Here is a 9,259-nt window from a genome sequence, read left to right as displayed (position 1 = left end):
GAGATGTAATATGTGGCACATTATAGCAGTGTAGCTGCTGCATAAGATCTAAGACCTCTGCTGTGGCCTTCAAATTCTGCTCTCAGTAAAGACTGTGCCATCAGCAGTACCGTGCTGATATAGAGACAGCTGATGGGAACGGTCAGATGGGCATGTGAGCCTGTACATTCGCTTTAAGGTAGTTTTTATTTTAAGATCAAGGTCTGAACTCAATTTACTCAATATTTTGAAGCTGTGATCTAAATCTCTGTGACATGTATTGCTCAAGCGCAATGGTCATGGGGGTTTTAAGACAGATTTTCTTGACTAGGCAATAAACAATAGAATGCAGTATTTCAGTTTTATCCCAGGATATACTGCTGTCTGTAATAAAAAATATAACAATTACTAATAAAACTGTCTTTTTGTCTCATTAGAGTGGAACCTCTATACTATGTCAAAGAGTGAAAGTTGAAAATAGCATTCCATGATTTATTATAATATGTATTTATTTGTTTCTTCTGAAATTTAGACCTTGGTCAGATCCTTGTATGGATGTCTTTATTTTATTTGGTGTGCGTGTGTGTGTGTGTGTGTAAATTATCAGCTTTATTATCATAAATTATGTATTTATGATAATCATAAATTATCATAAAGCATTCATAAGCCCCCTAGTTTGTAATACCCTTTCACATAAAAGTTATAATTGCATGGTGTACAGGCTGATGTAGAGTACTGGCAACTTTCTTACCCAATTCAAGCACTCGTTTTGGAACTGGGGTGTATTAGCGCAGGGTGCAAGTAAGTGAAGAAGATTAATGTAACAGGTCAATTGTCAAATGAAATCCTTTCACTTGATACTAGTCTGCACCAATTGCCTCCAGTGAATCCTTTCTTCCTCTTTCTCTTCCAGTTTCCCCAGTCTGTAACAGCTGCACAGCATGACTCGAAGAATGAACAACTGGCAGGAAGCTAAAACTCCCCAAGGACCTAAGATGTCAGCCAGATAGAAGCAAGATGGAGTAAGCCTTTGTTCTTCACAGCAGGCTCCATTTCATTAAGTTCTGAAGCTCTGATTGCCCTCTGGACGATTAGGCAATGGAAACACCGCCAAGTAGCCCTCACCTTGGATGAATTCACTCTACAAGGTCAGCCCATTTTATATAAGGATGGTTGATCAGTTTATATCTTTTAGTTACAACATATGCCTTTGTTTTGTTTGTTGGCAAGCCTAACCTATTCAGATCATTGATGTGAGAAGAGGCTTTTTATTAATATCTTTCAGGAGCTTAGATGGCTGCAGGATGTTACCCTTGTTGTAGAGCAAATTAAATGTCTTCATGGTGCGAGAGGCACAATATATCTTGTAAACTATATAGGTTACTACACTAGCTCCACTAGCTTCTGTAACTTAATGCAATTGCTCATTCAACATTTCTTCCATTGGACTTTCTGCAAAAGTCAAGCGTGGGGCTTACTATTCACATTCTTGGACAAATTGTTATCCACAATAGTATTTGCTATGAGAAATGAAAACCTTAGTGATTTTACTGAAGTTAAAGGACAATTACTTTGTGAGCACAGAAAAAAACTATAGCTCCCACAAAAAAAATAGTGCAGCAGTGTGGGTTTTCTTAATTCTGAAACAAAATGCAGAAGTTTTGCTTTTACTTTGTCTCTCTAGCTTAGCAGAGAAGATGTGTCTGTAGTCTCGGACTCAAGTGAAAATCATGTGGTTTTATACAACCTTTATATCACATATTTTAATATATTGAATCAAAAATGAATTTATTAAAACTAATAATTAATACTATTACTTCAAATGGACAGGAAAGCTGAAGAACTGTTTGTTGATTCTGGGTTTTCACTGTGCTATATAGATATTTAGCAAATATAGAATGCACTATTTAAGAGTTATGTAAGGTTTGTAACAGTGATTGGTAATCAGCCAAAAAAGGCATTGGAGTTGTTCCCACTGATGGGTCCTTTGTAAGTGTTGATGGTGACCTTTTCAAATCATCTCACGTCAAAATAAATCCACAAGAAGAAACATAAATGGACCTATCCTCAGGGAACATTTCACAGTTTGGAAGTGTAAAACTTGACTGATGTTTTCTTTGCAATTACAAACTGAGAAAGACATAGATTAAAGCCTTTCATTGAGCCTTTTGTTGATGACATTTGGAATATCAAATCCCTGTGTTACAGATTAGAGTTTTTTCTTTGAAGTGAGAAAAAAGATATTTCATGATCAGAAGAGAGATTAATTGGTTGCTGCCGTTTTAAGAAGCAGCTGCTGCAATATTAATTGGTGCAGTAGTGCAGTTTTCAGTTTTAAAACTGTCAGTCATTGTGTAAATTGTTCTGTCGACAGTCCTGGGAATAATACTCCATCAAGGGCATTTTCTAATATCACCTTTGTTGTTTGATATGCAAAGCTAAAGTTTGGGGGATAAAAGCTTGATCTAGCTCCATTCTACTAATGAGAGTCAATCTTCTCATCTAATTTTAGGTAAGAAAGTAAATAAGCAGATTTCCAAAATGTTGAACTAGACCTCCTTTCTTTACTTTTCTTTCATATCCTTTGGTAAGAGTGCCCGTTGAGTGTTTATACTCATACTTTCTGCAAAATATAAATGCTCATGTTCAACTGTAATATACACTGCAGTTGCAAAAAATTATTTTGGGTGCCCCACCCTGATCTAATCACCGCTTTTCTCTGAAGGGCAACCACTTTAGGGCTAACTTAAATTGCTCACCTATTTGTCCTGTACAGTATGTTTGCTTGACCTTGGTTCAAAGAGAAATAATTTTATTTATGTCAGAAACAAAAGGGAAAAGAAAAAGAGGCACAACAGAAAAGTGAGATCCTTTCTTCTTTCTACAACTAACCTTTAGACACTGGTGGATGTATAGTGTATTGCTAGTTAATAGGAACTTATAAGGAACTTACTTGGTTAAAGTGGAAAAGCACAGACATCAATTTTATTAATATTCATCTCTGCTTCAAGTCGCCCTGATGGTAACTAAGGCCCACCTGTTTTTGTGATAAAGATTGGATTAGGGTTGGGAATGGCACTCAGTGAAGACACAGGCGTTTTCATTTGGCAGCGGTGTAAAACTGAACAGACTGTGTTAATCCAGAATGTCCAACCTCATTCAAATGCTCATTTATCACACTGACTCTCAAATCTCATAGTGTAGAGGACCTGTAAGTATCATATGGATCATACATGATACAGACTTATTCATGGTGTGTAAATACCATGACAGTCATTGAATGCATATGTAAAAATGAGAGAGTGAATGACTGAGTAGAGAATGTTGTGTGATTACCCTGCCTTAACTCACAATTAAGCCAATCTAACAATGTATGAGTAATGACTAATGGTAGACGCAGTGCAGTGTGTGTGTGTGTGTGTGTGTGTGTGTGTGTGTTTTTGTGCACGCATACTTGTCAGGATTGACGAGGACACAGAGAGAGCTAGTAAAAGAAACAGCAAGTGTATTAAAAGTGAGTCATAGGTAAAATGAAAACTAATGGAAAGAATTAAGTAACCTTGCTAATGCGAGGCTTGGGTATGCAAAGCATGCAACATTAAATTTCCCTTCTAAACATTATTGATGGTCAGTATCATAAATATCCACTAATCATTCCCCTTTCTCTAAATTTTGCAAAATACATCTTATTTTTCCTCCATTTACTGCCAACTCACAAACAAAACAGCATTATTGGAAGAGATTAGCCGTCACCTGACAGTACACCCCACGGTGTTTTAGCTGAAACACAGCATATTTGGCCTGTTAATGAAAAGGTCGCCAACTGTAGTATTATGCAGGAAGGCTGTCTGCTACAGTGGTAATTTGTGCAAACATATCAGAGTTAATCAGGACAAAGAGCCTGCAGAGCAGCAGCAAAAGAGAAAAAAAGTGCAGGAGAAGTCCCAGTGAACCAATTGAATTTCCCTGATGGTTGATTTTCAGAAGCGCAGAAAGTATCCAGGTGGGCTACACATGGAGTCTATGGAATTGTCAATACTAATTGACTCCTATATTGCACCGTTAACATTGCCTAAACATGTTCTTATTGAAACCAAAATGTGTACAATTGTTTGTTACCATATAACAAAACTACAAACTGAACAATGACAAACTATTGGAGCGTTGGGGTTGTACTTCTTTGGTTAAACAAGAAAAACTGTAACGGCCAATAAAACCAACTCTTCACAAACTATCCAAAATTACCATTATGAAGCGTTTTCACATTTTAAAATGTCTTAACTTAAACTGATAAACATACAGTATGGCAAATACAATCACATTACACACACACACACACACACACACACACACACACACACACACACACACACACACACACACACACACACACACACACACCTTAACCTCTTGCCTATACCCACCTTGATGCATTATCTAAACAAGTGGTTGGCAGTTAGCCTTAGGGGGATTTCCCTTCCAGTTCATTTCCCTCATGCCTGGTTAAACATGATGTATTCACCCTGTCATGTCTTCCTGTCCCTATGGAATCAACAGACCAATATGAGCCATGAACTCATAAATGTACAGTGGTAGCCAATGCAGTAATGCAGTAAAGTATGCCATTCTGCATCCATCCCATATATTAAGCATGACTACTACAGGGTCGCTACAGGAATATCTCTTGAACAGTACTGTATTGAAACAGTTACATAAACATGCATGTTAAATTATTAAGATATTTTTTGCCTAACAATACGTAATCTGACAAATAGGTATTTATATGACTGCGTCAATCTGAGGCAATTTCAGTTTTAATCCTACAGTATCTCACGCCGTAAATAGTTGCAAGCAGTTTTATCAAAATGTCCCGCTGTCTTTAGTTGGTTTCAGGAATTCAATGAACTGCAAGAGGAGATTTTTATACAGCACAGCGCCACACACGCCCCACAACAGTAGTATGTGTTGCAACTCTATTGCATTGAATTTTGTTGTTTTTACAAGTACATCAACAACAAATGAAAGTGGCATATTCAGTAACATGTGTTGCATCACATAGGAGACAGTTTGCTCTTCACACACGTAAGCTACAGTGCTCATTCTCCGAGGAGACACACTGTAATTGCTTCATCACAACAAGTTATTATCATGCAGTATGTGCATACTGAATGAGTCTGTGTACACATGGCTGAGTGTTCAGCTTAAAATTCAGGCTTGTGTGAGTGTCGTTCTGCAGATATGATGGGATCTCTGGGGGGTTTTATCCAACCCCATCTCCATCCTTTTCTGTCTCTCACTGTGTCTCAGTATCTGGGATCACAATGAGCCTGGGTTTTGTCTCAGCTCATGTTCCTGATAACAGCTAATAAGGAATCACAGTGACACTCTCCCTGCTTGCCCTTCAGAAATGATTCCATGAATTAATAATGACACAAAGCCAAGGGTGTGAGCGTTATCTGTTTTGATAAATATGTCTGTCTCTGTTTCATATGCATGTGTATTACTATTATATATGATGTTTTATGGATTAATATTACTGCTGCATCAATGTGTATGTTGTATTTTTACTGCTATACTGATGTTTGAGTTTGTGCAAATTTTAACTCATTTATTTACTGTTGGGTTGTTTAATCTACAGCAATGCAATGCTGTTCTATAAGATATGTTGGTAGCGTTGCTGTCCTGTGAGAACCACATATCTCTAAGAAGTAAACTTGAGCTCAGAAGAGCTTTGTGGAGATACATTTTTAGCTTTTATATAATTTATTTAGCTCAAAAAGTGGGAGCATTTTCTAAATCCACAAAGGGACTACATCCTTCAGTTTATCAATACATTCAAAATCACCAAATTTGAAGATATGTGGTTTTCCCTAGAGAGAAATGTAATCTGAAAAGTAACCTTTAACTATAGTTGCCAGACAAATTAAGGTGAGGAAAAAGTACAATATTTGCCCCAGAGATATAATGGACTAGAAGTATAAAGTCAAGTACAAGCATCTTAATGCAGTACTTAAGTACAGTACTTGGGTAAATGTAGACCACTGGTGTGTGTAAGAGAATTGTGTTCAGTGATGGACTACCACATGGATCAAACTGTGTGCAGCTGTGTGTGAAGTCCACATAACCAATTTGGATCCTCTTTCTTCTCCACATGATCATCATTTCTGCAAAGCTTTTATCTGCTTTGGCCTAATAACAACACGCCAAAGCATGACTCAAGATTTCAAATTAATTGTAACTCAAATCATGACAGAACACCACTTTTGTCTCAACAATCCCAATTTTCCTGTCTTTTCTGTGATAAAATAGGTTATTATTTGAATTTGCCAGTAATGAACACCTGGGCACTTTATAACCAGCGGTGATTAGGGACCATTTGCTGCAAGGATTCAATAAAGAATCATCACTGGTTGGCATGCCAATGTTGGCTAGTGCAGGACTAATATGCAAGTGTGTCTGTGGACTGTGTCCAGATTGTGGCTGCCATGATCTGCACAGAAATAAGACAGTTTGACATTTTACAAAATAGCCTTAGATGCCTTTATGCTGAGATTTGGATGAGAAGATCAAATCTGTCCACATCTGTCTGTTAGCTAAGCTTTGCATGAAGACACCCAGCTAAAAAATAGTCCATGATGTATATAGTAGGTATTATTAATAAGCTAGAGTGATAAGCTAGCTATTTCCCCCTGATTTAGTCTTTATGCTAAGCTAAGCTAACCATCTCCTAGATGGAGCCTTGTAACGCAGATATATCAGTCTGCCATTAATCTTTTTTGTAAGACAACTAAAATGTTAAACTGTTCCTTTCAGGGTTTTTTGTAATATTTTTGCATCATTTGACACTATAAAGCAAATACAAGACGATGATAGCGTCTGTGAAAAGGATATCATGGAAACATGGTATGCCTTAACCCACTGACTGATTTCATAGGTGTTTGAAATGGAGCGTGCCGTGAAGGAAGCCAAGCTCCCACAGGTTCGGCAGATTGGTCCAAGCTAAAAGATCAGATAGCCATATGGTGGGCCTGATGCTATAGTGTTCTTTCTCTGTCTGTCCCCTCCAACACAGAGCAAACTGTTTGACGCTGAGTCAAAGAAAACTATGACACTTCATCAGACTGAATATTCTCTATATACAAACAAACAGCTGACCAAAACAAAACAGGTTAGCCAGGCCTGTATTTGAAAAGCATTTGCAATTCAAATCACTGTCTCGCATACAAAACTCAATATAAGGGGGCTCATATTTATTGGAGCAGTTTAGTTTGTGAACTGTTGAGTGGGCTGCCAAGCCAGCAGAATCAGCTTTCTTATACTATATATGTCTAATAGTACAACTTGGCCTCTGAACTGCAGGGTCAGCTATTACTGAAAAATATGATAACCGATACATGGTCAGTGCACATAAAGCTGCAAGCTAGGTGTAGATACATTGTACACTGTATTGGTGGTAAGGCAAAGATATAACATCCATCACAGTTTACAGACTCCCTAATGTTTCCTAACCCATTGGACTTCATTGTAGTGATGTTAGCGGGTTCCCAGTTCCCAACAATTATCCCAATGTTATGACCAATAGAAATCATTTCCAAAACTACAAAAATAACACCCACGTTGCAATAAACCGGATTTATCCTTTAACCCCAATCATAATCAACCCTTTTCCTGCATTTATAAGCTACGTTCTGCATTGGTGGTTACTTACAAGAGCATTGGGGATCGCTATGTTGTACTCTGTGATAGTAAATGACAAATGAAAAGATGAGTTCATGCTGGAAACCCCACATTTACCCAGATGGCCTTTTTGTATCTGTGGGTTTTTCAGTGGCTGCAACTATAAACAATTTTATGCCATCTGCCTAGTGATGGATTTGAGTCCATCTGTCTAATCAAGCATCTCCAGAAGCTTGTTCATGGTTTGCATGAAGGATGAGAAATGATAATCAGTCAGCAGCCATAAGGTCATACATATGTAAATTTAAATATGTACTGCATATATTTTGTCTGTGGGATTAAATAATATCCCAACAAGAGCCCACATCCTCTTCTTCATATGGATTGTTTCATTCAGCTTTGGTGGGCCATACCGTGCTAATACTGTATATATTATTTATACACTGCAGGAGAAATGGTATTCCCTATGCTACACTACAGGGTATTAGACTTAATGTAGACTGTTTTACTCTCCCCTCCTGCATGGGAACCAGGGGAAGGTTTGTAAAGGTTTTTCTGGACATAAAAGCTCTACTCCAGCATCCAGAAATATAAACACATCCACACCTGTTAGTTGCCCTGGGTTTTTGCTATTTTTTCCATGTGAGACAAGAGCAGCATTGCAGCCTCATTTATTGTTTTGTTTTAGTGTTTTCAGATTTTTACTTGGAAATTCCACCAATTGTATTGATCCGGATAAATTAAGTAGTCTCAGGGAATACTACTCAATCTGTGAAAATAATTTTATAATGTCCTCTGTGGCTCTGGAGGAGCTTCAAGTCATATTAATGAGTTCAGCAGGGCAACATTGTCTTCTAGAAATGACATTTATATAGTACTAAATTGTTTTCCCAATAACCTTGGGATAACATTGTAATCCCTGCCTGGATTATGGTAAAGGGGAAAGTTATTGTGAGTGAATGAAGCGCTACGTTTATGTGAGTCCCAGGGAGGTGGTCAGGGCAGATGGCAGGCATGAAATATTTCCCTAACATTAACCAATAATATAAATAATAATAAAAAATAAAAATAACAGGTAAAATACGTTAACATTCAAGTGTTAGGCTCAGTATCAACATTTTTGAGACTTTTGTTTACCAGGTAGGAAGGGTCATTTCAAAAAGTCTCTTACGAGTTGCATACTGTGCCATTTACGTGAGTGAAATACTGAATTGCTTCCTTTTCCCGTAGTACACATATTAGAATACTTAACATACGAAACAAAGATGCAGCTTGAGCCCATTTAAATACTATAATTGCTTCAAAACTATCAGTAATTTCTCAAATGAGCTCAAAGTTAACCACAAATGGACTTGGGATTACTTGTAACACTTGCCTTTGAATACTGCAAAAGTAGTCAAGACTGTTATCACTGTTTTGAAATCTGTCACACAGTATACAGTATTTTAACCTGGGCTTCAAAAAAATAAACAATAACATTGTTTTCAACTTTTTTTCAAACATTTTTCATAAGTCCTTCTCTTACTCTCAGGTTGTTTTCTCACCCAAGCGCAAGGTGAGCTGTGCTAGGCATGAACTACAACGTTAGTTACTTTGGTAACTC

General features: G+C 37.4%; 1 long non-coding RNA gene across 1 annotated transcript in view; it reads right to left on the bottom strand.

Moving 5' to 3' along the window:
• Positions 1 to 351: 351 nt before the first annotated feature.
• Positions 352 to 9,259, bottom strand: part of LOC116672998 (uncharacterized) — a 13,429-nt gene continuing 4,521 nt past the window's right edge. Inside the window, exon 3 of the long non-coding RNA XR_004327708.1 lies at positions 352 to 363. This is a non-coding gene — a long non-coding RNA (uncharacterized LOC116672998). The remainder of the gene's footprint in view (positions 364 to 9,259) is intronic.

The sequence above is a fragment of the Etheostoma spectabile genome, chromosome 23 (assembly GCF_008692095.1).
Source record: "Etheostoma spectabile isolate EspeVRDwgs_2016 chromosome 23, UIUC_Espe_1.0, whole genome shotgun sequence".
Classification (NCBI taxonomy): Eukaryota; Metazoa; Chordata; class Actinopteri; order Perciformes; family Percidae; genus Etheostoma; species Etheostoma spectabile.
Note: the sequence above shows the minus strand (reverse complement) of the source record. Positions and strands in the feature narration are given on the sequence as shown.